At 45.3% G+C, this 25,108-nt stretch overlaps 1 long non-coding RNA gene across 3 annotated transcripts in view; it reads left to right on the top strand.

The window, feature by feature from the left end:
- Window positions 1-20,041, top strand: part of LOC144236379 (uncharacterized) — an 80,351-nt gene extending 60,310 nt beyond the window's left edge. For 2 of the 3 annotated variants that reach the window (XR_013336500.1, XR_013336501.1), the window contains 4 exons: window positions 3,176-3,307; window positions 12,030-12,083; window positions 18,563-18,811; window positions 19,785-20,041. This is a non-coding gene — a long non-coding RNA (uncharacterized LOC144236379). The remainder of the gene's footprint in view (window positions 1-3,175; window positions 3,308-12,029; window positions 12,084-18,562; window positions 18,812-19,784) is intronic. The other variant, XR_013336502.1, reaches the window with a different exon arrangement.
- Window positions 20,042-25,108: the final 5,067 nt, after the last annotated feature.

The following is a 25,108-nucleotide window of genomic DNA, read 5'->3' as shown; positions in this document are numbered from 1 at the left end:
TTTCGGGAGACAGAGGAAATTTTTCTTGACATAATTTTATTTTTTAATTAATTAATTTTTTAATGTTTATGTTTTTTAATGTTTATGTTTATGAGAGACAGAGGGCGAGTGGGGAAGGGGCAGAGAAATGGGGACACAGAATCGGAAGCAGACTCCAGCCTCTGAGCTGTCAGCACAGAGCCCCACATGGGGCTCGAACTCATGAGCTGTGAGATCACGACTGGAGATGAAGTCAGATGCTTAACCGACTGAGCCATCCAGGCACCCCCAAGAGATTTTTTTTTGACAGAATCCAATCATTTCACTCTCCAGTTCAAAAGGGTATGCTGTTTTCTGAGTGCTGCCGACAAAACCCAAATTCTGCTGTGTGGCATTCGAAACTCTCCAGAAGCGGGGTGCAGACCACTTTAGAGGCAGCTCTTCAATCTCCCATTTTCAGGCACTTTACATTCTTTTCCGACTGGAGTGTTTGCCATTTTTCATATATACTGTCATGCTTTTCCATCTCATGCTTTTGCTGATCACATTTTTGCTTTTTGGGAACTCATTCCCTCCTTCTTGCAATTTGATGTTATGTACCAAAGCCTTAGTATGTCCCTATGCTTGCACAGAGCAAGTCTCCTGCAAAGACATAGTTGAAGATGCACACACAGATTTAGCTTACGAGTGTGTACTGTAGCATCGTCTCTAATGGTAAAAATATTAAAAATAACCTTAATGTCCAAGGGATCCATTCCACATAGGACACACCACCTAAAATTAAAAGCACACATTCCTGAGTCAAAAGGTAGACTCCCTGAGTCAAGTCCCAGCTCTGGAACATTTTGGCACATTCCACCTGTATGATCGCAGCCTCTCTGTGCCTACGCATTCTAATCTGTAACACGGGAATAAACCATTACCTCCTTCACAGAGTTATTAGGGGGTTTACATGTGTTAATACTTGTGAAAGCACTTAGAACAGGGTCTGGCACATTGGAAATTTATTTATGGATGGCGAATTTTGGAGATATGTTATCTACAAACTTCTGGCCTAAAAGAATGGTCACAATCTATTTTGGTGTCCTAAACCTAGGCATGAGTCTTGGTAGTTAAATCTAGCATCATACTAATCTAGCTAAGGGCTTAAAAACCCTATGTTGAATGCACGAATTGCCACTAGTTAGCTGAGTGCTTTTTAATTTTAGGTTCTAAAGTAGTGAATCAGTTTTGAGGAGTCAAGTAGAAAAACCCAAGTGTTACAGGGTGAGTCTTACAAGTAAAGTGAGAAGGAACTAGATTAGGATAAAAAGCCAAGCAGAGGACTAAAAGAAGAAAACACACGGGTTCTGGAGTCAGTAACTCTGACTCTGCCACTGACTTTGGGCTGTGACCTTGGGCCTATTTCCCTGACATCCAGTTAGGATGTCTTTTCTGTCAAAGAAAGACAATATCCACCATGATTAGCTCATTGAAAAGTTTGGAAATTATATAATTAATAATTTGTGTTACTCTGTGCCAGGTGCCGGTCAAAGCTTTTCTCTCTCTCTCTTTTTTGTTTTTTTTGGTAGAGGGGAGGGGAACAGAGGGACAGAGAGAGAGATGGGGGAGGGGAAGGGGGGGAGAAATTGAGAGAGAGAATCTTAAGTAGACTCCACACTCAGCGTGGAACTCGGTATGGAGAATTGATACCATGAACTTGGGATCATGACCTGAGCTGGAAAGTCGGATGCTCAACTGTCTGAGACACCCCGGTGCCTCACTTCTCACATTTTCTCTAATCCTTACAACAACTTCATGGGGTATATTGTGGGTTGAATTTTGTCTCCCTAAAAGATATGCTGGAGTCCTAATCCCAAGTACCTGTGAATGGGCCCTTCCTTGGAAACAAGGTGTTTGCAGATGTAATTAGTTAAGATGACATCATACTCTAGGGCGCCTGGGTGGCTTAGTCGGTTAAGCGTCCGACTTTCGCTTAGGTCATGATCTCGCGGTTCGTGGGTTCGAGCCCCGCGTCGGGCTCTGTGCTGACTGCCAGCTCAGAGCCTGGAGCCTGTTTCAGTCTGTGACTCCCTCTCTCTCTGACCCTCCCCTGCTCACGCTGTCTCTCTCTCTCTCCTACAAATAAATAAAAACATTAAAAAAAAAAAGATGACATCATACTGGATTAGGGTGGGCCCTAAACCCAGTGACTGTTGTCCTTATAAGAAGAGGAATTAAGGACACAGGCCCAGGGCAAATGCCATGTGAGGACTGAGGCAGAGATGGGAGCCATGTGTCCAGGAGCCAAGGAGCACCACAGATGACGGGCACACCCCAGAAGATGGAAGACAAGGAAGGCCCTTGGAGCCTCAGAGGGAGCATGGCCCTGCTCACACCTTGATCGTAGACTTCTAGCCTCCAGAACTGAAGAGAATAGGTTTCTGTTGTTCCGAGTCACCAGATTTGTGGTAACTTGATACAACAGTCCTAGGAAACTAATACAGATGCCATTTTGACAGAGGCAGAGATGGAGGCTCAGAACAGGTACGCGCTTAGGCAGCTGGTGAGCCAGCTAGGATTTGAAACCAGGGCTGACGCTGGAGTTTGTGCTCTTAATAACTGGATAATATTCAGTTGAATTCTGGGTAGCTTCATTGTTATTTTGGGGAGCGCCAAAGTTTTTATTTGCAACATTTACATTTTGGTATACTTCACTATCTACTGTCCCAAAAGGCATCATTCCGTATTGTCACATGGTTATCTGACGTCTGTCCTCATTATCCCAGCTGAGTCTATGTTCAAATTATACAATTTTCACGAGCTTCACATAGCAGGGTCCTCGAGCCCCGCTGGGGATGGCAGGCTGGGGCTGAGGTGCTTTCTCCATGGCTCTTGGGGGAAAATGTTCCAACAGCTATGCCCCCCGGGCCAGGGCGGAAGCAAGCTGCTACATGCACGATACCTGATAGCCACTTCCGGAGGCCCTTGCTGACTTGGAGAGAGAATGAAGAAGTGAATAAGTGAAATCTGAACTACCCCTCAAATTCCATTTTGCCCCCCAAATTTACCTTCTTCATCCATCAAAATGATGTTTCAGTTTGCAAATATCTTCATTTATTCCATTGCCTCTCTCTCTCTCTCTGTCTCTCTCTCTGTCTCTCTCTCTGTCTCTCTCTCTCTCCCCCTCTCCCCCTCTCTGTCTCTGTCTCCAAAGATATTCAGGGAAATGCATGCCTGACAGAGATGACTAGAAAAGCAGAGGCGATCCAAGACTGCATTTCCAGCACTGGTGTGAACTTGGCTTTGTTTAATTAGTCATACCTTCGAAGACAGGAAAGCTTCCTGGGTACGTACCATCTACCTCCTTTTCACTTTTCATTTACCTTCTTTTCACCCCATGACTGCAGCTTTATCAAGAGCCTCCCTGACATGGTTCCACAGCAAATATAGCAACACGATCTATATGGGGGCTTCTGCTCTTGGTTTTCAGACGTAGGGCTGCGAGAAACTTATTCATTCACCTCTGTGGGCTCCAGGCTACCATAGGTTGTTATTCAGGTTGATAAAAGCTGTCCCTGGGGGAAACTCCTCCATCATGGCAAGCGTGACCCTGACTCAAGAGTGTAAGCTGAGCCCAGGCACACCTGTACTTCTGACAGATGAGCCGGGCACAGAAAAGCCTCTGCTGACAAGCTTATCGGACAGCAGACACCTGCAGAGGGGCCCACACCTTTTCTTCGTGAAGGCTCCTATGGCAGTTTTGATCCAACAGGTCTGTGCACACGGTCAAAGAGAGATTACCTGGAGATTCACAAAGGGGTTGGATTATGCCAAGCCCTAACGTCATGCTTGGAAGGAAATACAGCCACTCATTCATAACACGGGCTCTGTTTGATGGAATCCGTTGTACACTCCTCGCTGGTTTTATTCCAAATAAAATCCCATCTTTGTCTCGTGAGATAAAAGTGAAGGTGAAGGCGATTTGGACACATTAGGACCACTGTGTGCCTTCACAGGAGCAGAGCCGAGTATTTAGTATCTGTTTAGTACTCTGAAGGACCGATGTGACGGAAGTGCCGTCACCCCATATCCTGATTTCACAGATGAGAAAACTGAATTTGGAGATGTGAAGTCACTTTGTGAAACCACACATCTCATTAGCGCCAGGCAGCGCTTGGAAAGGGGCCCTTCCAGGGTTATGGCCATTAGCAGCTATCTCCAAGCAAATCGACCCAGAGAACCCAAGGCCCAGGGGCTTGGGAGCAATTAATTCTGTTTTGGGTCCTTCATTTGGGGGGCTCATACTGTTATGCATCGGCTCTATGGCTGGTAGACCCGCAGGCATGACCCTGCCATCTAGAACTTGGGGCAGACGTGCAGAACAGCCTGGGATGACCAGCAGGCTGCGCCTTCAGCCTCCATGCAAGTCTGAACAAGAGGCGAGTGGTCCTACTCTGTCAATTTAGAGGCACATCAATCTAGACTTGGAAACGGTGCTTCTCACCCGGGAGCAATTTTGTCCCCCAGAAGACATTTGGCAACGTCTGGAGACATTTTTGTCGTCACAGATGTGAGGGGGTGCTGCTGGTGTCTAGCGGGTAGAGGCCGGGGCTGCTGCCCAGCATCTCACAACGCACAGGCTGGCCCCGCAGGAAAGAATGATCTGGCACAACACGGCAGTAGCGCCAAGGTTGAGAAGCTGCTCTGAAATCTTATCACCCCCCGACATGTGAAGTTCTTGGCACAGAAGCTAGCAACAAATGGGAGCTTATTTATCATCCATCATCTGTTTCCAAGTGTTGCTGTGTGATGCCCAAGTCTGTGGTCCTGGGTGGGTGATCCCGGGGGGGTTAGGAGGACCTGGTCCTTCCTCCTCTGGGTGACCGCACAGGGCCACTATGTGCCAGGCGTGCGCCAGAATCTGGCCACCTGGTTTGTTCTCTAACGTTAGTGCTCTTGTTAGCATGTGTGCTCCTTGTAAATTCATGCCTTCACTGAAGGTTTTTTGTGCTAGATTTTTTAATAGAGGAGGCAAGGTGTGTGACTAGCCGTGGGGAGCACAGACTGATCTCTAAAAAGCCACTTATTGAGTCTGAACTCTAAGGCTCTGGTGGACATGGAGTCCATAAGGACAGCACTGTGAAGAGGAAAGAGCATGGTCGGTGGAGTCCAAACTGGCCTTTGATTCATAGCTCAACCCCTTCTCAGAACTACCATTTCCTCATGAGTGAAACAAGAGTGATAATCCTTACCCTCAAGGGTCAGTGGGAGAATTCACTGAAATAATGAGTATAAAGTACGTAACCCAGCAGGTGGCATGATAGACACTTACATGGTACCCATCGTTAGGAAAAGGTTAGGACAGGCTGGCCTTCGAGGTCTGCCCGAAGCCTAGTTGTAGCCTAGTTAAAACAGTGACCTGAAGGCTGTTTGGATGACATTGCCCACCTTTCTGCTGGTCCCCATGTACCCAGGCACTTTCCTGACACAGCTGGGTTGGCACCATGGGTTGGGATGGTATCAGGACTCCTGGGGAGCTCTCAGCAGGGGAACTGGGTCAGCTTTTGCTGAGATGGGTCTTGAGTATTGAAAACAAATGAGGGAGCATTCAAGAGGAAATGGGCCATGACCCCGTTCTGCTACTATCTGTCCTGGGAGGCGGCTGTGGTGTAAGAGATGCGTGTGACCGGCAGCTCCATCCCCGCACTGTGCAGCCCTCAGTGAGTGACATATACTGTTGGAACCTCGCTTTTCTTCCCTCTAAAATGGAGAATATTGGCTACTTCGTGATAGTTACATAAAGATTCCATGATGACCGGGGGGAAGGCAATGTTGACAAGGATAAATAATCAAAACATAAGTATCTGGCTCTAGTGGGAGATTCGTAGAAGTTAATACACTTGCTCTTATTTATTTTATTTATTTTTTCTTAAGGAACAGCCAGATTCCTCATGCAGGTGAGAGTCTGCTTCCATGGTTCTGTTCACCTGCCTAAACATCCCCTCATTAGTTAAGGACATGGTCCTTCCGTCCATGTCCATGTCCATGTTCCTCTCTTTCCATATCCATTCTCACCACTGCCTCTATGCCTTTGCCAGTAGCGGGTGTCTCAGAGAAGCCTTCTCTCTCTTTTCATCCAAACCTCTTCCTCTCTCGAAGCACAGCTCTGGTCTCTTCTCTCCTGGTGACCTCATCTTCCCCAACAGCTTCCAGTCACCACCTCCTGAGCATCAGAGAGTGACCGCTATGCCAAGGAAGACCACCTTGCCTCATGTGGCCACCATTAAAGGTCGAGGTGAAGGATCTATAGCTTTCTTTCCTTTTTGTTTCAAATGTTTGCATCTGGGGATTTCTACTAAACAGTGACAGCTGATGCTCATCCCTCACCTACTATATACTATCATTCCTCTTTGCCCAACAACTAACACTTCTTGCTCTAAAATGCTATTTCACAGAATTCAGTGTGCCTACGTAGCTCTTCCCTCCCCACCCCGTCTAAGCCTCAGGGGCCATGTGATATTTGACTTTGTATCTCTGGACTTTAACAAACAGTCAGAAATAGGGTAGGCAAACTTAGCAAACACTGAGGGACGACTGAACCAGTGCAAGATTTTTGCGATAACGAACCTCCCTTCCCTCTCCTCGGCCAAATTCCCCACCTCATGAATGTCTATACATATGACCAAAGGTGAGGGTGGGCAGACATTCAGGCTTCCTCACTGTGTTCCTGAGACTCACACTTGAATCTCTGACATCTAAGGCCCACTTTGCAGAATCCTGATCACAGACACCCCTCCCTGTTTTCACAAGAGGTGGACAGCTGGGACATTTTTTCCTTCTTTTCTCCTGAGCACTCCTTCTATACATGCATTTTATTTTTTTCACCAGCCAATCTACAGGCTATTGTCCAAATGAAATGTCCCATAATGCCTCCGACCTCCAGGGACACGTTCTGCTTGCCCCAGACTATACAATTTAATCTCTCACCCATTCCATTGAGGACTTCATGCTGGCTTTCATTATTCTTCAAGTGGCTTTGTTTATTTGTTCTTTGTTTTGGGTTACTTTTTCTGCTCTGATTTTAAGAGCATTCTCCCTGACAGAGGCTACTTTCTCAGAAGGCACACACCCAACCTGTCACTGTCTTTTTGAGAACACGACACGAGGCAAATAGCAGATCCTGTGGAATCCAACCAACCGCTACCTTCCCGCCTCCTCTTCCTCCAAGCTTAGCCTGGTGGCAAAGGCCAGAACCTTGGGGAAATAACCCTGGCTGGGGATTTTCAAAAGGAAAAGACATCAGGTGACTTGAAGAGGAGAGGGTGGTAAGCAGAGGATGGAAACACCGAGACAGAAAACCACCCCACCTGCCCCTTCAGCTCCTGATGAAAAGAGACCGAAGTCATTTGATTCACTTCAATTGCTCTCAGGGCCTGAAATGGCTCCCTCCCCCAGGCCTGTAGGAAAATTCAATTAAAGGGTCCATCTGCGAGGCAGCAGCTGAAGGGGAATGACGGTGGGGAGGCCCACGTTTTCATCAAAAAGACCCAGTGTCCTTCTAGAACGCCCCTCCCCTCTGTGCCCTGCCCCCCTTACTTATTAGGCCCAGCCCTCACCTCACCACTGCAATTCTGTCCAATTAGGCCGGCTCGGAGAAGCAGCTTTCATCTGCTCCTTTCAAATCCATGCATGTTAAAGACATGGTATATGTCACAGACACGGGACTTGCTGGGAGAGAGTGAGAAAACCCACAAAAAGCCCACAGAGGTTGGGGATCGAAAGCCTCCTGGCCCAATTAATTCCATTGCAACAGCCGGCTCAGTGGTTGGCGTGCCTCAGTGCCTGAGTGCTGCAAGAGCCGCCAAGCCAAAAGGCAGGATGCACTTAAGGAAAAAAATCACCACGAGGGCGTGCGGGTGGCTCAGTGGGTTAAGCATCCAACTTTGGCTCAGGTCATGATCTTGTGGTCTGTGAGTTCAAATACCCTGCTGGGTTCTGTGGTGACAGATCGGAGCCTGGAGCCTGCTTTGGATTCTGTATCTCCCTGTCTCTCTCTCTTTGCCCTTCCCCAGCTTGCTCTCTCTCTCTCTATCTCAAAAAATAAATTACTTAAAAAAAAAAAGGGAAAGGATCACCCCCAGGCAAACTTTCTGGGGTTCCATGAAAAGCAGAGAGGAAGGCAGAAGGGAAGAGTTAAATGGAGTGGCCTCTCAGAACAAGACTTGACCCTTTGGAGCCCTCTGAGGCTGGGGGCTCTAAACCCTGGGGTTTCTTCCCTGCCTTTGTGTTTTGGATGAGGGGAGTGGGCCGCGCCACGGGCTACAGGCATGGTGGAGTTTGGTGGCCAAGGGGCAGGTGAGAACTCCACCGTCCCCTGGCCAAGTGCTATTCTGCCACTTAGCAGAGGCTTTCAGAACATGAAGGACGATCTTTCCAGGAACCTCATGCATCTTCCTTCTTCCCACATTTCCTTCCAAATAAGCAACGCTCATGCCAGGGTCTGTGGGGCAAGACTGAGCACAGACCCCACAAAGGCCTCTCAGCTCCACATCCAACAGTGTCCCCAAAGGACTCCTTGTTCATCTTGGGGTCTTCTTGAGCTTCTTCCCCTCCCCCTTCTGCAGCCTCGTGATTATTTTTGATTAGAGAACATAGGGACGAGGGCTGCTTGCTGCCTTCCTCTATCGACTCCAGTGAGAAGACCTGGAGTCATTCTGGTAAGAGAGAGAGTTGGCTTATTAACGCAGGCCCTGTGTGAGGCTGGCCACGTAAGGTCCCAGTGTGTGGCTGGGAAGTGGTTTTCTAGGACCGCCATAACAAAGTACCGCAGACCAGTGGCTTAAACAACAGCAAGGAATTATCTCTCAGTTCTGGAGACTCAGCCAGAGTTCAAGGTGTCACAGCGGTTCTCCTGAGGCCACTCTCCTTGGCTTAAAGATGGCCACCTTCTCCGTGTGTCTTTTTGCAGACTTTTCTCTGTGCGTGTCTGTGTCCCAATCTCCCCCTTTTATGAGGACACCAGTCGTATGGGATGAGGGCCCACCCTACTCACTTCTTTATAACTTAATTACCTCTTTAAAGACACTGTCTCTCAATACGGACACATTCTGAGGTAGGGGGGGTTAGGACTCCAACATAAGAACTTGGTGGCAGGGATGGAGGACTGAGTCCATAACGCATACTTTTGTAGTTCTGCCTAAAATTGATTTGTCATTGGCCAGGTTAATTATTTCATCTCAGGACTTTTAGGACTTTGAAGAGACATCAACTTTACAAAGGACTGGAACTCTCTCAGGAAAGCCCTTCCGATAGTGGGTATCAGCGCACCCCTGCTTTATTAAGTGCAGCATAGAGTTTGGGACACAGTGTATGGCTGTTATATACAATTGGACTGGAGAGCTTCCATTAAAGAGCAGCATTCATTCGGTCAGGACAGAGTCTGAAAGATCCATTTCCTACTCCGAAGTGGTTAGCACAGCTCACACGTACACACAAGTGGAGTAAATGGCCTTCCTCTCCGTTCCAGACTCTTACCCGTCAGGCCCCACCGACCTCACTTGACCCCCACCATTCTTGCAGTGTGGCCTTGCTTGACATTCCTGAATCCAAGCCTCTGTAAGGGTTGCTCCCTCTTCTGGAAATGCCCTTGGCCTTCTTAAACCATGGAGTATCATGGAAGGAAAGGAGAGGACAAATTAGTTTTACAAACATTCTCTGACTTCCCTACCGGGGGCAGTGGTGTTTATACAAATAGAAGCCATTGGATGCCGCTGGTTTGTGTTCTTTCCCCGCTCGCTGTCCCCTCCTCCCCACCCCCAGTCACAAATGACTCACTCTTGAGTGGAAAGACGCACATCACCACGCTGTAGATACATGTGCTGTGTGGTGCGTGTTCTTAGTCACCGTCTTCTGGGCACTGCTCTTCCCAGGGGTCTGAGTAAAGCTCTTCTGCTTCCAACTTCTTTTAAGAGCCCAAACCACACAAGCCTTCACTCAAATTAAACACGCTTGTCCATGTTTAATAGTTTCAATTAGATGGTGCACTGGACAGACCTGAACCCTTTTCTTCCTCTGGGAGTGTGAGTGCCCTAGGGATCCAGGGAACGCCTGGCTCATGCTTTCCTATGTGATCTCTCCTCTGGGTGAGGGCGTGTGTGAAGACAGACCTCTGACGACCGTGAGCTTCTGCGTCTTGCTCACCTCACTCCTCCTACACCCTGGGCCTCAGGCTCCCTGGAGCTGGGCTCCTTTTGTGAGACAGGGCAGTAAAATAGCTAAACACGTAGGGTGTCTTTCAGACTGTCTGGGTTCAAACTTGATTCTACACTTTTTAATTGCCTGACCTTACTCATTCACTAACCTCCCCAGACCTCCGTTGCTTGTCTGTAAGATGAGGATCATGAGAACCACCCACTTCGTGTAAGAACAGAGCATGTGTTCTACACATGCTCGTTGTTGTTGTTCAATGTACAGTAACATTCGAAACTCCTGGGTCTCAAGTGACTTCAAGACCTTTGGAATCTCAACACATCATAATTTGGAATGTTTGGGGATAGGATCCGGAAAGAAGCAGCCTTCAAAGCTGTCTGATGTCATTTTCTATTCATTTACGTTTAAGCAAAGCAAGTCAGGAAACCCTTTCCCCTCCTAAGAGCAGGTATGTACCTTCAGCTCTGCTTTCAGGAAACAGCCAGAAGCCCCACGCACAGCAAGCATCTTAGCAGAGCTTACTGAGATTTTAGTTATTCGGTTCTTTGTTGAATCCTTTGGGAAGTTTTGCATGAGTGAGACACCAAGTGGCTTGTGATGGGAGGCGAGGGGCAGAGAGGAGAGAGGGGTTGTGTGGTTATGTGACTTGTAGGAGACAAGGACACCCAGGAGAAGCATGACCTGTGTTCCTCACACAATACCTGATGAGGGGAGGGGACGGGAACTGAAGGAGCTATTTTCATGCAAGTCTGCACGCTCTGGAAACAGCCCGAAGTCGGGAGGGAAGCCATTCTTGCCACTTTTGCACAGGCTCTGGTAATGTTCTCGCTGCTCAGAGGTGATCAGCTATGAGGACATGAGGACACTGCAGCCTGACGAGGACATTAGTCATCCAGCGATGGTCATGGTGTGGTGGGTGGGGACAGCCCCGTGAGATGCACAGCCTGGGAGGCAGGCAGAGCAGACAGGCTGGCTCATAAGGGACGCCCAGGGCTATGTGGTGAGCGTGAGGTAGTCTCAGATAAAAACCTGCCACGTTGGGCTTTAAGCAGGTCGGAGTTCTCAGTTAGCAGAACCTAACATGTTTTATGTTTTTTTTTTTAAANAGCGAAAGTCGGACGCTTAACCGCCTAAGCCACCCAGGCGCCCCGAACCTAACATGTTTTAAACCTAGAAACACTGGCTTCCTACAGACCCTTGAGTTACATGTGTTTCTGGTGACGCCATTTTTTCCTTCAACCTCCACATCAGGGACCTGTCCAGGAGTGGGTCACCTGTTATGACTGAGAATCTAGAATAAGAAGAAAAGGGAAAGGGTATGCTGGTTGCTTACTTCATCACCCCAAGAACGCCATTCCCAAGTGCTTCTTTGGGTGTGTGTCTGTGAGCCTGACCTTCTGTGTCCATCATTCTGCTCTTGGCTAATCTTTGCTCCTTCCCTCTGGAGAATTAGAACAAAGGATGCATCAAAGGTAAGGAGGTGGGGCTCTCACTGCCATTTAGGGCCAGCATTTTACCTGATCAAAAATGAGACACGGAGCTCCCATATCTTTCCCTCCAGCATTTTGGGTTATCTACAAAATGGCCTTACAAGGCAATGGGTAATGAAGATATATTACTAAATCTCAAATGTACTTGATCTATGGTTCTATAGTCTTGTGTTCAACCTCCATCCACCAATTCTACTCTTAACTTTCAAATCAGTCATTTCAGGAAACACAGAGTAAGCACCTGCTGCATGCCAGGAGCCGTGTTAAACTGGTTTTTATTGTTTTGTCTTTTGGGTCTTTTTGTTTTGTTTTGTTTTTGCTTTTTAGCAAGCAATTTATTTAACTAAAGTTGAGTTTCTCCATCCGTAGCTGCCACTGTGGTCTACCCAGCAGAAGTCTGAATATACACATTGTGGTGGAGAGGTAGGTATTGAGTTTATAAAATAGAGGGAAAACATACACACATAAAACAAGAGATCTGGATTGCCTGTGGTAAGTTCATGGGCCCCTGAGTAAGTGAAAGTTAACGGTGTTTTCTTTTTTTATTTTAATTTTTTAAAAATGTTTATTTTTGAGGGAGAGAGAGCACAAGGAGGGGAGGTACAGAAAGAGAGAGGAAGACACAGAATCTGAAGCAGGCTCCAGGCTCTGAGCTGCTGGCACAGAGCCCGACGTGGGGCTTGAACCCCCTGACCATATGACCTCAACTGAAGTCAGATGCTTAACCAACTGAGCCACCTAGGCACTCTTCTTCTTCTTCTTCTTCTTCTTCTTCTTCTTCTTCTTCTCCTTCTTCTCCTTCTTCTCCTTCTCCTTTTTCTTCTTCTTCTCCTTCTTCTCCTTCTTCTTCTTCTTCTTCTTCTTCTTCTTCTTCTTCTTCTTCTTCTTCTTCTTCTTCTTCTTCTTCTTCTTCTTCTTCTTCTTCTTTCTTCTCCTTTCAAATGTTTATTTATTTTTGAGAGAGAGAGTGAGTGGGGGAGGACCAGAAAGAGAGACAGGGACAGTAAGTCTGGGATAGCATTATGTCTGAAAAACAATGTACACACCTTAATTAAAAAGTATTTCCTTGCTAAAAAAATGCTAAACATCATCTGAGCTTTCAGTGAGTCTCACTCACCAATCACAGATCCCCATAACAAACGTAATATTAATGAAAAAGTTCAAAATATCACAAGGATAACTAAGCCATGAAAACAGACCTGCAGTGAGAAAATATCGTTGGAAAAACGGAGCTGACAGACTTGCTCAATGCAAGGCTGCCACGAACCTTCAACCGGTGAATAAAAAATGCACTGTCTGCAAAGCGCAATAAAGCAGAGTGCAATGAAATGAGGTAAGTCTGTATTTGGGTCAACAAGGAGCCTGGACACCTGGGACACGTACAAAGTGACCCAAAGATTGTGTGTGTTTGCTTGGTTGGTTGTGTTTGGATGACCATATAACACCTGCTTCAGGTGTTCGGAATGAGACTTTCACTAAGTGCTGCTAGACATTTCCTCTCAGGGAGGGATTCATAAAACTGGCCTGACAAATTTGGAGGAAACTCTTTCTCCTCTTGGGTTTATCCAGCAATAATCCCTCAGCCGGCCTTGAAAACGATCAACTCAAAGAAGAGGCACACACTTGGGCACTGCTGAATTCTGGCCCTTGGATCTGTTTCTCTCTTACTTGTGAAAAAGGTACAAAGTTAACAGGCTGCCATCGGAAGACAATTCTGCACAGGTCACTCCCATTTCTGCATGTTCTGTAAACAGAGGCGCTCACAGATTTTGTCTCGGAGTCATTTCAAAGATGTTTGCAGAGCAGACGGCCGCAGAAGATGGAGGTGGTGTCTCGTCCCCAAACTAAAGGCAAATCCATCCAGGAAAAGAAAGATAATGTCTCCCACCCTCCACCCCCAACCCCAGGGCAGAGACCAGGACGCTGACAGCCTGTTACAAAAGATTCAGATTCCTGAAACCAATATTACACTATATGTTAACTAACTAGAATTTAAATAAAAACTGCAAAATAAAATACAAAATAAAAGAGAAGAGGCAGATTTTCGCAGTTGAAAGTCCGCTCCTCCAATGCCATCCATGGTGTGAGCAGGCATCATGAGGCCCCCTGCACCTTATCCTGGGGGAACCGGGGCTCGGGGAACCGCACGAGAAAATGATGATCCCCTGGCTATCAGCAGCGGTGTGAGAAAAACCCGCTCTCCCTCTGACTCGGCGGTCTCATGCCTTCTGCCAGGCTCCAGAAATCTGTCGCAGGCTACCTGGCTCATTTGCAGGTAGAGTAAAATCTCAGCCTTCTTGTGGTTCCTGACAGCTACAAGTCAAAACTGTGTCTCTGGCATGTTCTGTTGCAGTCAAATCGCACCTCGATTTTAACAGTTGGCCAGAGGGGATGCTCATGGGCTAAGAGCATTCACTTTGAGTCCAAGTCTCAGCACCGGTGGGCATGTTCTTATTCCTCACGCAGAAAGAAGCCAGGCACTTGGCTGCAGAGATAAGAAGTAAATGGCCTGGGTGGGGGGTTAGCTCCAGCTAACCCAAGCTCTAGCCCCCCCTGTCTGATTTGCCCTCTGCCATCTTGCTTTGCTTCTTTTTTTTTAATTAAAAAAAGTTTTAATTTATTTAAATACATATTATTTAAATAAATATTATTAAATAAGTAAAGGGGCAGAGAGATGGAGAGAATCTCAAGCGGGCTCTGCGGGGTCAGTGCAGAGTCTGATGTGGGGCTCGAACTCACGAAACTGTGAGATCATGGCCTGAGCCCAAATCAAGAGTCATACACTTAACCGACTGAGCCCCCCAGGTGCCCCGATCTTGCTTTTTTTCTGATCAAACTTAATGCCACTCCTCACTTGGGTTCCACTGTTCTCCTTCACTAGGTGTGCGGGAAAGCAGCTCACTGAGGGAATACAGCACTGAGGCCACGAGTAGAATTTTTAATTCGTGCTACAACTTCTGTAGTTTTATTGTTCTGTATACCTGTGAACGTAATACATGATGATTGTAAAAAAGTTATGATTGAGAAAAATCACAAGAAGAGTAACATGGAATGTTCATCATCGTACTCCATAGGAAGTACCGTGAACATTTTGATTACATCTTTCTAGGCATTTTTCTATACATATACATATTGCATTTTTCTTTTAGGTTTGTTTTCTTCACTTTCTTGGTCTTTTTCTAAATATAACTTTCGTTTTTCTTTGAACAGTATAGTGAGGATATCTTCTCATTTAACAGTTTAAAATATGACATTATTTTTTAATGTTATTTATTATTTTTGAACGAGAGACCAAGTATGGCAGGAGAGGGGCAGAGAGAAAGGGAGAAACAGAATCCGAAGCAGGCTCCAGGCTCTGAGCTATCACCACAGAGCCCGGTGTGGGGCTGGAACTCACAAACTGTGAGATCATGACCTGAGCCAAAGTCTGACACTTAACTGACTGGGCCACCTAGGCGCCCTGAACATGACATTATTTTTAATGAATATGTAATGTAGACATATCCTTATTTATTTAACCAATGTCATTTGTGTGGAAATGGAAGTTACTCCTCATTTTCAATATCATAAATAATGCTTTTATGGCCTTCTCTCTGTGTGTGTGTCCCTCTCTCTCTCTCTCTCTCTCTCTCTCATCTATCTATCTATCTATCTATCTATCTATCTATCTATCTATCTATCATCTACCTACCTACCTATCTACCTATCTATCCACACTAGTTTCAATGTTTCCTTAGGATTTATTTGCAGGAATGGAACTACACAGTCAATTGCATCCAAATTTTTCCTTGCTTCAAGTTTGTTTTTCTTCTACTCCAATAATCTTTCTTTCTGATTACAAGGTTGTGATGATTTGTCTGGAGGAAACAAATACGTGTATTTCCTCATTCTTGGCTAGGTTTTGTTTGGTTAAAAGTGTAGAAACAAGCTCATATTAACTTATGAAATGAAGAAAGTATTAGCAGGATCCCAATCTACTCCTCAGACCTGACAAAAAGACATATCTGAGCTTTAGAAAAAAAACAGAAGGGAGAGGTCCAATGCCATGAGACTTTTCTAACCTTACATCTCTGTTCCTCTTGATTTTGGATGACTGGCTCCTTTTACAAGTGGTAAACATGCAAACAAATGGTCCCCAAGGTTTGCATTGGATTGCCGCAGGTTTGAAAATCCTGGGGAAGGAGCTCATTGGCCTTGCTTGATTCCACCACCCATCCCTGGCCCAATCAACGCTGGCATGGGGTCAGTCACAGTGCTCTAACACAGCAGATCCTGTGACAACTATAGGGATCAGGGAGGGAGATATTCTCAGAAAAAGCCTGCTGGGCAGACAACTTCTTGGGTATCTGTTAAATCTTCTCTGGACATGTGCCAAACTAAGATGTAGTTGAAGATCAGGGGCACCTGAGTGGCTTAGTAGGTTGAGCGTCCAACTCTTGATTTTGGCTCAGGTCATGAACTCATGGTTTGTGAGATCAAGCCCCAGGTCAGGTTCTGTGCTGATAGCATGGAGCCTGCTTAGGATTCTCTCTCTCCCTCTGCTCTCTCTCTCTCTTTCTCTCTCAAAAATTTAAAAAAAATTTTTAGTTAAAGATCTATTTACATATCTTTCCCTGACCACCTTTCTCAAATTGTATTCCACTTTTCAAGGGAAAAATTTTAAGTGAGAAATTTAAAAAGCCACCTCTGAGACTATAGCAGAATGAGATAAGAGAAAGTGTAGGGAGGAACATTATAGTTATGAAATAACATGTATAGGTGTGTATGGAATAACACATATAGTTACATGTATCAAATAACTCTTTTCTTCCTTTTCAAGGATGTCACCTGCCAGTCTTCCTCAAGAAAAATCTCACTCCACTCTAGTCAGTGAACAAACCTTGTTCATCCTACCTCTATATCCTTATTATAGAAAGTAATTTGTCCCCTCTTTTCTGGAGACTTCATGGGTTTGGGGATTATAAAGACCTAAACTTTACTCCCAGTTCTGTCATTTAACTGGGCACCCTTGGCTGGTGCTTATATACCCTAAACCCATTTCATGAACTGAACATATCAAGGGTCTTGCCCTTTCCCTCGTTATTTGTTCCAGATTGCTGAAACTCACTTCCCCTCTTCCGCCTCACTGCGATGGTGTTCCTGTCTCCACCACTCGAATCTATTCAACACCTGGCATCTCTGTTACTCATTTAGAAGCTAAAGTTTATTGCTTTGCCTCCAGGGTAATGGTAAAAATATTTAACAGCCGGGACTTCATGGTCACTGACCAATTACAATGGCCAGGGTGGTGATGGACAGGGTTCTGGAGGAAACTGCAGATCCCAGAGTTGGGGAGAGGTCCAGAGCCCAGGGAAGGATCCAGGAACACCGAGGAAGGGGAGAAGGCCTGCAGGACACTCGAGGCAGTTCAGAGGGAAGTAATTCAATAATTTAACAACCAGTATAATGATAACTGTTTAAACAAACATGAGTTCTATTGATTTCTTGTGAGTATGTTATTTTTCTTTCCATTTGGACTGGAAATTCCTTGAGGTCTAAAAGCATGTCTGTAGGGGCGCCTGGGTGGCTTAGTCAGTTAAGCGTCCGACTTTGGCTCAGGTTATAATCTCCCAGTTCATGGGTTCGAGTCCCACGTCCAGCTCCACGCTATCAGTGTAGGATTCTCTCTCTCTACCCTTCCCCCACTCACTTTTTTTTTCTCTCTCTCTCTCAAAATAAGTAAAACTTAAAAGATAAAAGTATGTCTGAAATTTCTTGATGCCCTATATCCAGCCCACAGTCATCCTTAGAGTAAGGATGGTATTTTAGAGCCACATCATTCAGAAGTCAGTTTGGGGAAAACACTTGGTGCTCAGAGATGGGCGGTACCTGACTAAGAAAGTCAGAACTTAAGGGGCTCCTGGGTGGCTCAGTCAGTTAAGTGTCTGACTTCCACTCAGATCATGATCTTACAGTTGGTGAGTTTGAACCTCACGTTGGGCTCTCTGCTGTCTGTACAAAGCCCTCTTCGGATCTTTTGTCTCTCTCTCTCTGCCCCCCTCCCCTGGTTCTGCCTCTCTCCTTCTCTCTCTCAATAAGTAAATAAATAAACCAGGAAGGAAGGAAGGAAGGAAGGAAGGAAGGAAGGAAGGAAAGAAGGAAGGAAGAGATCAGAACTTAAGATTGACTCTTCCCATAACCAACACCTATAAGGGTTAATTTTTTTTATTCCCTTCGAGACCTGGGCATTTGTGGGACCGACTACCTGAGCGGCGACTCATTTCAGAACACCTGAAATGTGAAAAACCTGGCAGGTTGCTTCTTTAATGCAGAATCAGACTCTGAGGAGTTTTATTATTACTATTCTGGTAGAAAGTTGAATGAATTGCTAGTGCCCAGAAGTAACCATCACGCATTCTATTCCCTGTTTTTCCCCACTTGTGGTGGTGAGTCATGTCATGGAGGAAGGGAGAAAGGTGTGCTTGGAATAGAAACCTGTCATGCAATGTGGAGATCGGGAAGGCATCCTTTATATACGAACTGTGGTTTCGGGAAATAGTTGAAAGAGGGTCAGTGGCGCTTCCAGTATAGTATGGGAAGTGGATTACACTTTGATGTAGCTAACATGACTTTCTCAGCTGCCTCAGCTCTAAAAGTAAGATGGTGGACTCCATTTCAGTGATCTGTTGCCATGTCGCCAACCACCTCCAAAGCCAGTGCTTTACACGGACAACCATTTATTTATTCATAAGTCTGCAGTTGAGCTGGGCTTAGCTGGGTGGTTCTTCTGCCGGTCTCACTGCTGTTCACTTGTGTAGATAGATGCCATCTTCTGGAAACCCAGCTAAGGCTGGGCAGCCGGAGATGACCTTCTGCACACGTCAGCAAGGATGCCTCAGTTCTGTCTCATGTTGTCATTCCAGCAGGATATTCTGAGCTTTTGACATGGCCCAACACCTAAGCACTTATCAAGCCTGGTGACATACATGGAGCAATGCATCGTGTTTGCTGATGTCCCGTTGGCTACAGCAAGGTCCGTGACTGAGCCCAGAGTCAACATGGAAGGCAATTACACAGGGTGGAAGTCATGGAGGCTATGAGTGTCACAATCTATCACAGGCTACATCATCTCTAAGGTTCTTTCTGCCCCAACATTCTGGCTTCCTGGGGATGTGAGTTCTCATTTTCAAATATCAAATTTGGAAACATACTACCCGAGCACAAGCAGCCTGAAAAATCCCTCCTATTACCAAGATGACAAAATGGGATTGATTTTTCCTTTCCATTCATATTAGCACTTTAAAAAATATGAAATCTTTGGCTCTTTCAACTTGTGCTATCTATTCATTTTTGTTCAGTGTCACTTGTGCAAAACCATAGCAGGAAGTGAAGGGTTAAAGAATGAAGTCGGAACCTGTGTGTTTAACAAATGTTTGCCCATTATGCTGTATGCAAAGTGTATTAACAAAATTATAGAATCTATTTTCTCATGCATGATAGCAGGCCGAACTCAGGCATATGCTTGTCCTCTCTCCCCAAATCTTATTGAACTTACAAAGAAAATATGTTTTAAAGTAAGAAAACTAGAAGTTCATAGGGAAACAAGAACAGGAACACTCAAGTAGAAAGGAGGTAGGATTCGATCAGAGTTTCTCCAACTCAGCACTACTGATATTTTGTACTGGATAATTCTTGGCTGTGGGGACTGTCCTGTGCATTTCAGGATGTTCATGAGCCCTTCTGGCCTCTGCCCCCCTGCCCTCGTGGGAGGATTATAAAGTTGCCCCCAGTTAAGAATCACTTGATTATTTGGATTAGGAGAATTGGAGTCCAGATCACATGCAAGAAGAGGCTGCTTCAGAGGTAAGAGATTTCAGAAATCACAGTCAACTACAGCCAGAGCAGGCGTGATCTTGCAGGTGATGTACAAGGGGGGGAGAGAAAGAAGCCCTATCTTCAGAGCAGCTGCTACAATCACAGCCTTCTCGCTCACGGCCCCCAGAGGTTGGCTAGCTTCAAGGGAATTGCTCCCAAACCATACCCCCAGAGCTACTATTCAGATAAATTGAAGGATCTGAGTGGGAGCACATCTAGTTTAGAGGCGGAGGCTGGGGAGCAAAGCTGATACTCAAATGTTCACAACAGCATGGAGGGGAAAACGTGGAATAGCAACTCTGCTCAGAAGTGAAATGAAGACCCCAGCACACCAAAGCCTTCTTGCCTGGAAATGGCGAAGCCGCTAGTCTATACCAGCTTCCTACCATGTGTTGCTCATTTCCACCAAAGCCCTCCAATTCAGGGGAAAGACTTACTGAGGAAAGGAAGAGTAAATGAAATGCAATCCAATCACTGATACTGTTGCATTTATTAATTCGTTCATGAGGAAGAATGGTCAGTAGGATTATCACACATTTGATGACACCAACACTGTATACAAAAGAGAAAAAAGAGAAATGTGTATGATTACTAATAAAAAGGGTTTAAAATTTTTTTAATGTTTTATTTATTTCTGAGAGAGAGAGAGGGAGACAGAGAGTGTGAGCAGGGGAGGGGCAGAGAGAGAGGGAGACACAGAATCCGAAGCAGGCTCCAGGCTCTGAGCTGTCAGCACAGAGCCCAACGCGGGGCTCGAACCCATGAACCGTGAGATCATGACCTGAGCTGAAGTCGGACGCTTAACCGACTGAGCCACCCAGGCTCCCCAAAAGGGTTTGTTTTTTTACTTTATTAATAATCAGATGAATGCAAACGAGAACTTCTCTTTTTACCTATTACAGAGGCAAAAAATAAAGAGTGATAAAATCCACTATACGTAAATCCATGAAGAAATAGGGGTGCCTGGTGGCTCAATCGGTTAAGCATCCAACTTCAGCTGAAGACATGATCCCAAGGCTTGTGAGTTCGAGCCCTGCGTCAGGCTCTGTGCTGACAACTCAGAGTCTGGAGCCTGTTTCAGATTCTCTGTCTCCCTCTCTCTCTGCCCCTCCCGTTTGCACTCTGTGTCTCTCTGTCTCTCAAAAATAAATAAACATTACACAAAAAAAGTATGAAGAAATAGACTCTCTCAGATACTGTCAATGAGAAGGCAAAGTCCCTTAAAAAGTTAATTTGAAAGTACCCATCAATGGACGCTTGGGTGGCTCAGTCAGTTGAGTGTCCAACTCTTGGTTTCAACTCAGGTCATGGTCCTTGGGTTGTGAGATTGAGCCTCGAGCTGGGCTCTCCTCCGGACATGGAGTCTGCTTAAAGTTCTCTCTCTCTCTCAGTCTTTCCCTCTCTCTCTAAAATAAAATAAAATAAAATAAGTACACATCAAAATTAAAGGTACCCAAATCTTTGCCCCATATATTCTTCATCCAGAAACTGTCTTACAGAAGTATTTGTGTACATGCTCCAAGAGGTATGTGTAAGGATGTTCATGGAAGCACTATGTGTAATATGAAAAAAATAAGGTACAGCAAAGGTGGCTTTTCAGTAGAGGAGCAACTATGGTATGATGCTTCTGTAGAATACTGTGCAGCCCATTAATAGGATGACACAGATATGAATGTACTGATAAGGAAAGACTTCAGGTACTAAGTGAAAAAGAGTAAAGCTCAAACAATACATATGTTATAATGTCCTTTCTGGCCCGAAAAGATTCCTGTGTGTTCACATGCACACACGCACTCACACACAGCATATATAAATGCATAAGGGGTCTGGCAGGAAAAAGTAATAGGGAGAGGTCATTTTTATAAGGGACATATGATACCTCTGTAAGCTTAGAAACAGCTTTCACAAAGATAAGTAAACACGACAGATTAAATCTTACAGGTTTCATAAAGATCACATCCACTCTCTTTTACTTAAGTCAAGGAAACTGAAGATTCCTTGAATCAGAACCCCAGTGTTCTGATTCCTATTCTTACGCTCTTTGAATTTATCATGTTCCTTTAAAAACACTTTTTTTAATGTTTATTTTTGAGAGAGACAGACAGAGCATGAGCAGCAGAGGGACAGAGAGAGAGGGAAACACAGCATCTGAAGCAGGCTCCAGGCTCTGAGCTGTCAGCACAGAGCCCGACATAGGGCTTGAACCCACAAACCATGAGATTGTGACCTGAGCTGAAGTCAGAAGCTTAACTGACTGAGCCACCCAGGTGCCCCTCTCATGTTCCTTTTAAACTTCTAAGTATTTTATTGTTTATGTTAAGCCATTTATCACAGCTGTTATCTTAATCGTAGTTTTGCTTATTTAACAACCACTGTTGCTTATAATGCATTTACCTAATACGGTTTATAGAATCACCATGCCCTTTACAGAGATTTCAGTATTATAAAAAAAAAAAAAATCCTTACATAACGTATTTCTCCAAGCATAAAATTTTCATGTGACTTTTAATCACAGTTCCACTATAGCAGATCAAACAGTATACATATTTCAGTGACTAGTGCAAACATGCAGTGCCCTCACTGGTGGAAATGTGGGGCAGCTGGGAATACAGTCCTGTTCTGGATGCTCTGGGGAGACCCAGGCTGCCCTCAGGGATCACATTCTAGCAACAGTGGGTGACGTGTATGCTTGAGAAAAAAAAATTGCAAAGATTCTCCTGACCCAAAGGACGATGAAGGACAAACAAATATAATACTGTCTGAGAAGGTAGGAGATAAGGGTGGACAAGGTGGAGATTTCATTTCAAGAATCTAGGATATATATTCAGAACTGGCGTCCAGGTAGGTAAAATTAGAGCCAGACTTGGAAGGGATAGAAGCAACTTTAAGATGATAGAGGCTCTTCCTTTTCTGGAAGAATGTCAGATAATTTGGACAAGATCTCAGATCAGATTTCTTTAGCCTCATCTTTACTTACTATGGCTGATTCCAGAAGTCTTGTGAGTTTGAGAAGAAACAAACAAATGAACATGAAAACCATGGCAGACCCACTTTGAAAATGTGGAAACTTAGTAAATGATTTTTTCCCTAAGACACTGACCAAAGTTTTTTAAGTCTAAAAATGGACTCTCTTTAGTCTTGGAAAACATCACTCAGTATTGTAAAGTGGATGCAGTTTCACAAAATTACTTAGAATTTGACCCAAATGCCTAATATTTATTTACTACCTTTGATCTAGCTTGAAAAGTACATTTGTCTTTTCAAATATGAGTCAATCAGGAGGACTTAAATACAGGCCTAAGCTGGGTGTATTTCAGAGACGCTCCCCTCTTCCCGTGAGCACTTCGCTCTCCATCCTGTTCATAGCTTGGTGGAAATGCAGATGAAATGTGCTCATGCAAACATGTATGTTCCATGTCATTAGAGCTGGAAACTTCTCTAAGAGAGGATCAGTACAATCCACCACTGTCCAATTAGCACCAGAATGTTCCATAGGGGAAATATCATGTATATGGGAGGGTTTTCATTTTCTCCTTTATTTTCTTTGCATTACATGGAAAAGCTATCAAGACACATTCTTCAAAGGAGCAAGGCTTCTGCTTCTTTGCAAGCATGCTGTTTATTGGGGGGTGGGGGTACAGAGCCTTTGCTAGCTGGCACTCATTGCCTTCAGAATTGCTTTCTGGGCTCACAGGTGGAGAGGAAATGGATGGCGCCAGCTGATAAGGTCAGGCAGCAATCCAAACCCACAGATCAATAGGTACGCAGATAACTGTACCAGGCTGTCTTCCCTGATTGCACTTTCTCCCCAGTCACAGCTCATCACTAGGGTCACGAGGGTCAAAGGAGAGAGCATGCCTCAGTTTCAGATACGTACGACCCTTGTCCCTACAGAGATGACCATGATGAACACTTGACCAACAAATGGAAAACATGGGTCTCCGCCCCAGTCCGGACAACGTCTTCATCAGAGTGTGCACACAATAGCCTGGATTTCTGCAGGGTATGAGGCTCTACCGGCACACATGGATTCCTGACTCCCACTGGGGGGAGTGGTGCCTGTTGGGAGCGTTTTTCGGATGCTTTGTAAGCTTGCTCTGGAAATTAATGGAAAGGGACAAGGGCCTCTTTCTTCCATCACAGCTCACCTTCAAGGTTAACAAGAATTTTCCAGGGGTACCTTCTTCTCCTCCTTCTGCTTCTCCTTCCTCTTCTTCTTCTTCTTCTCTTTCCTCTTCTTCCTCTTCCTCTTCTTCTTCTTCTTCTTCTTCTTCTTCTTCTTCTTCTCCTTCCTCTTCTTCTTCCTCTTCTTTTTTTCTCCCTCTCCCCCTCCTCTTCCCCTTCTCTACTTCTCCTTCCTCTCCCCTTCTCCCTCCCCCTTCTTCTTCTTCTCCTTCTCTTTCTTCCTCTTCTTCCTCTTCTTCCTCCTTCTCCTCCCTTCATTTCTCCTCATTTCTTCCCTCCCTCCCTTCTTTCCCTCCACAACTTTCCTGGAGTTAAAAAATTGGCTTCTTTACTGTTTAATTTCTATGTTCTATAACTAATATTTCTACCAGATTCCTCGACAAAAGAGATCCTCTGATTTTCTTGGAACTGGAAATGTCCCCCCTGGAGTCCTCCACCTTCTCTAGACTTGATACGTGGCAATTGTCCTGGTATATGTCCTCATCATCCTCCTGGAGAATTTCATTGGCCGCTCTCAATTTGGGAATCTCCTGTTCCCACACTCCCTGTCTTCTCTTCTTAATTTATCCCCTTATTTTGGTGGAGCTTAGGCACCAAGCCATTGAAAGTAAAGTTTTAGGCATCGCATATTTGAAAATATCTTGATCACTTGGCTGGAACAGAATTTTCGGTTGGAAAGACTTCTTAGAAATTCAAAGGCATCGCTACACCGTCTTCCAGCTTCCAGCTTTGCTGCTGAGAATCCACTAGTGATTCAGGTTCCTGGTTTTTTGTGACTTGCTTTGAAAGCTTTCGGGGCCTTCCGATTTCTGGATTCTCTTGTTTTGTGTAGCAGCTCATCCTACCCTCCTTTGTGTCTGCTATCCTCGAGCCCAAGGCTCCTTTGCTTGCATCTTCCTAGAAATTAAACTTTCTTTTTCCTTTCCTGCAGGAGTGGGTCAGTGAAGTCAGCTGGTGCCGTCAGACTTTCCATCAGCCTGCCTGCTAACACCCTGATCACACACTATTGCCTGTAGAACTGGGAGACCATAAATTTCGGCTGTATAAGCTCCGCAGTTCATGGTACTTTGTTACAGCAGGCCTAGGAAACTAATATACCATCTGAAATTTGACCTGCTCCAAACGGTTTACCCATAAGAATTATGTCTGTGTTCATAATCAGTTTGATCCAATTCAGCTTTTTAAAAAAATTAACCATTGATCAGGAGGACATAGCAATGAGGGTTCCCAGGCACGTACTTCTGTCTGTCAACCCAGCTTTGTCATCAGAACCCGGTGCATGAATCCTGCCCCCTTTGAAGGGAAGAACATTCTCCCTTCCCACTTTGACTAGTTCCTCTGAGCAATCAATTGCTCCCACCTCCTGGCATCAAGGACCGCTGAGCAATCAATTGCTCCCACCTCCTGGC

The sequence above is a fragment of the Crocuta crocuta genome, unplaced genomic scaffold, assembly GCF_008692635.1.
Source record: "Crocuta crocuta isolate KB4526 unplaced genomic scaffold, BGI_CrCroc_1.0 scaffold24, whole genome shotgun sequence".
Classification (NCBI taxonomy): domain Eukaryota; kingdom Metazoa; phylum Chordata; class Mammalia; order Carnivora; family Hyaenidae; genus Crocuta; species Crocuta crocuta.
Note: the sequence above shows the minus strand (reverse complement) of the source record. Positions and strands in the feature narration are given on the sequence as shown.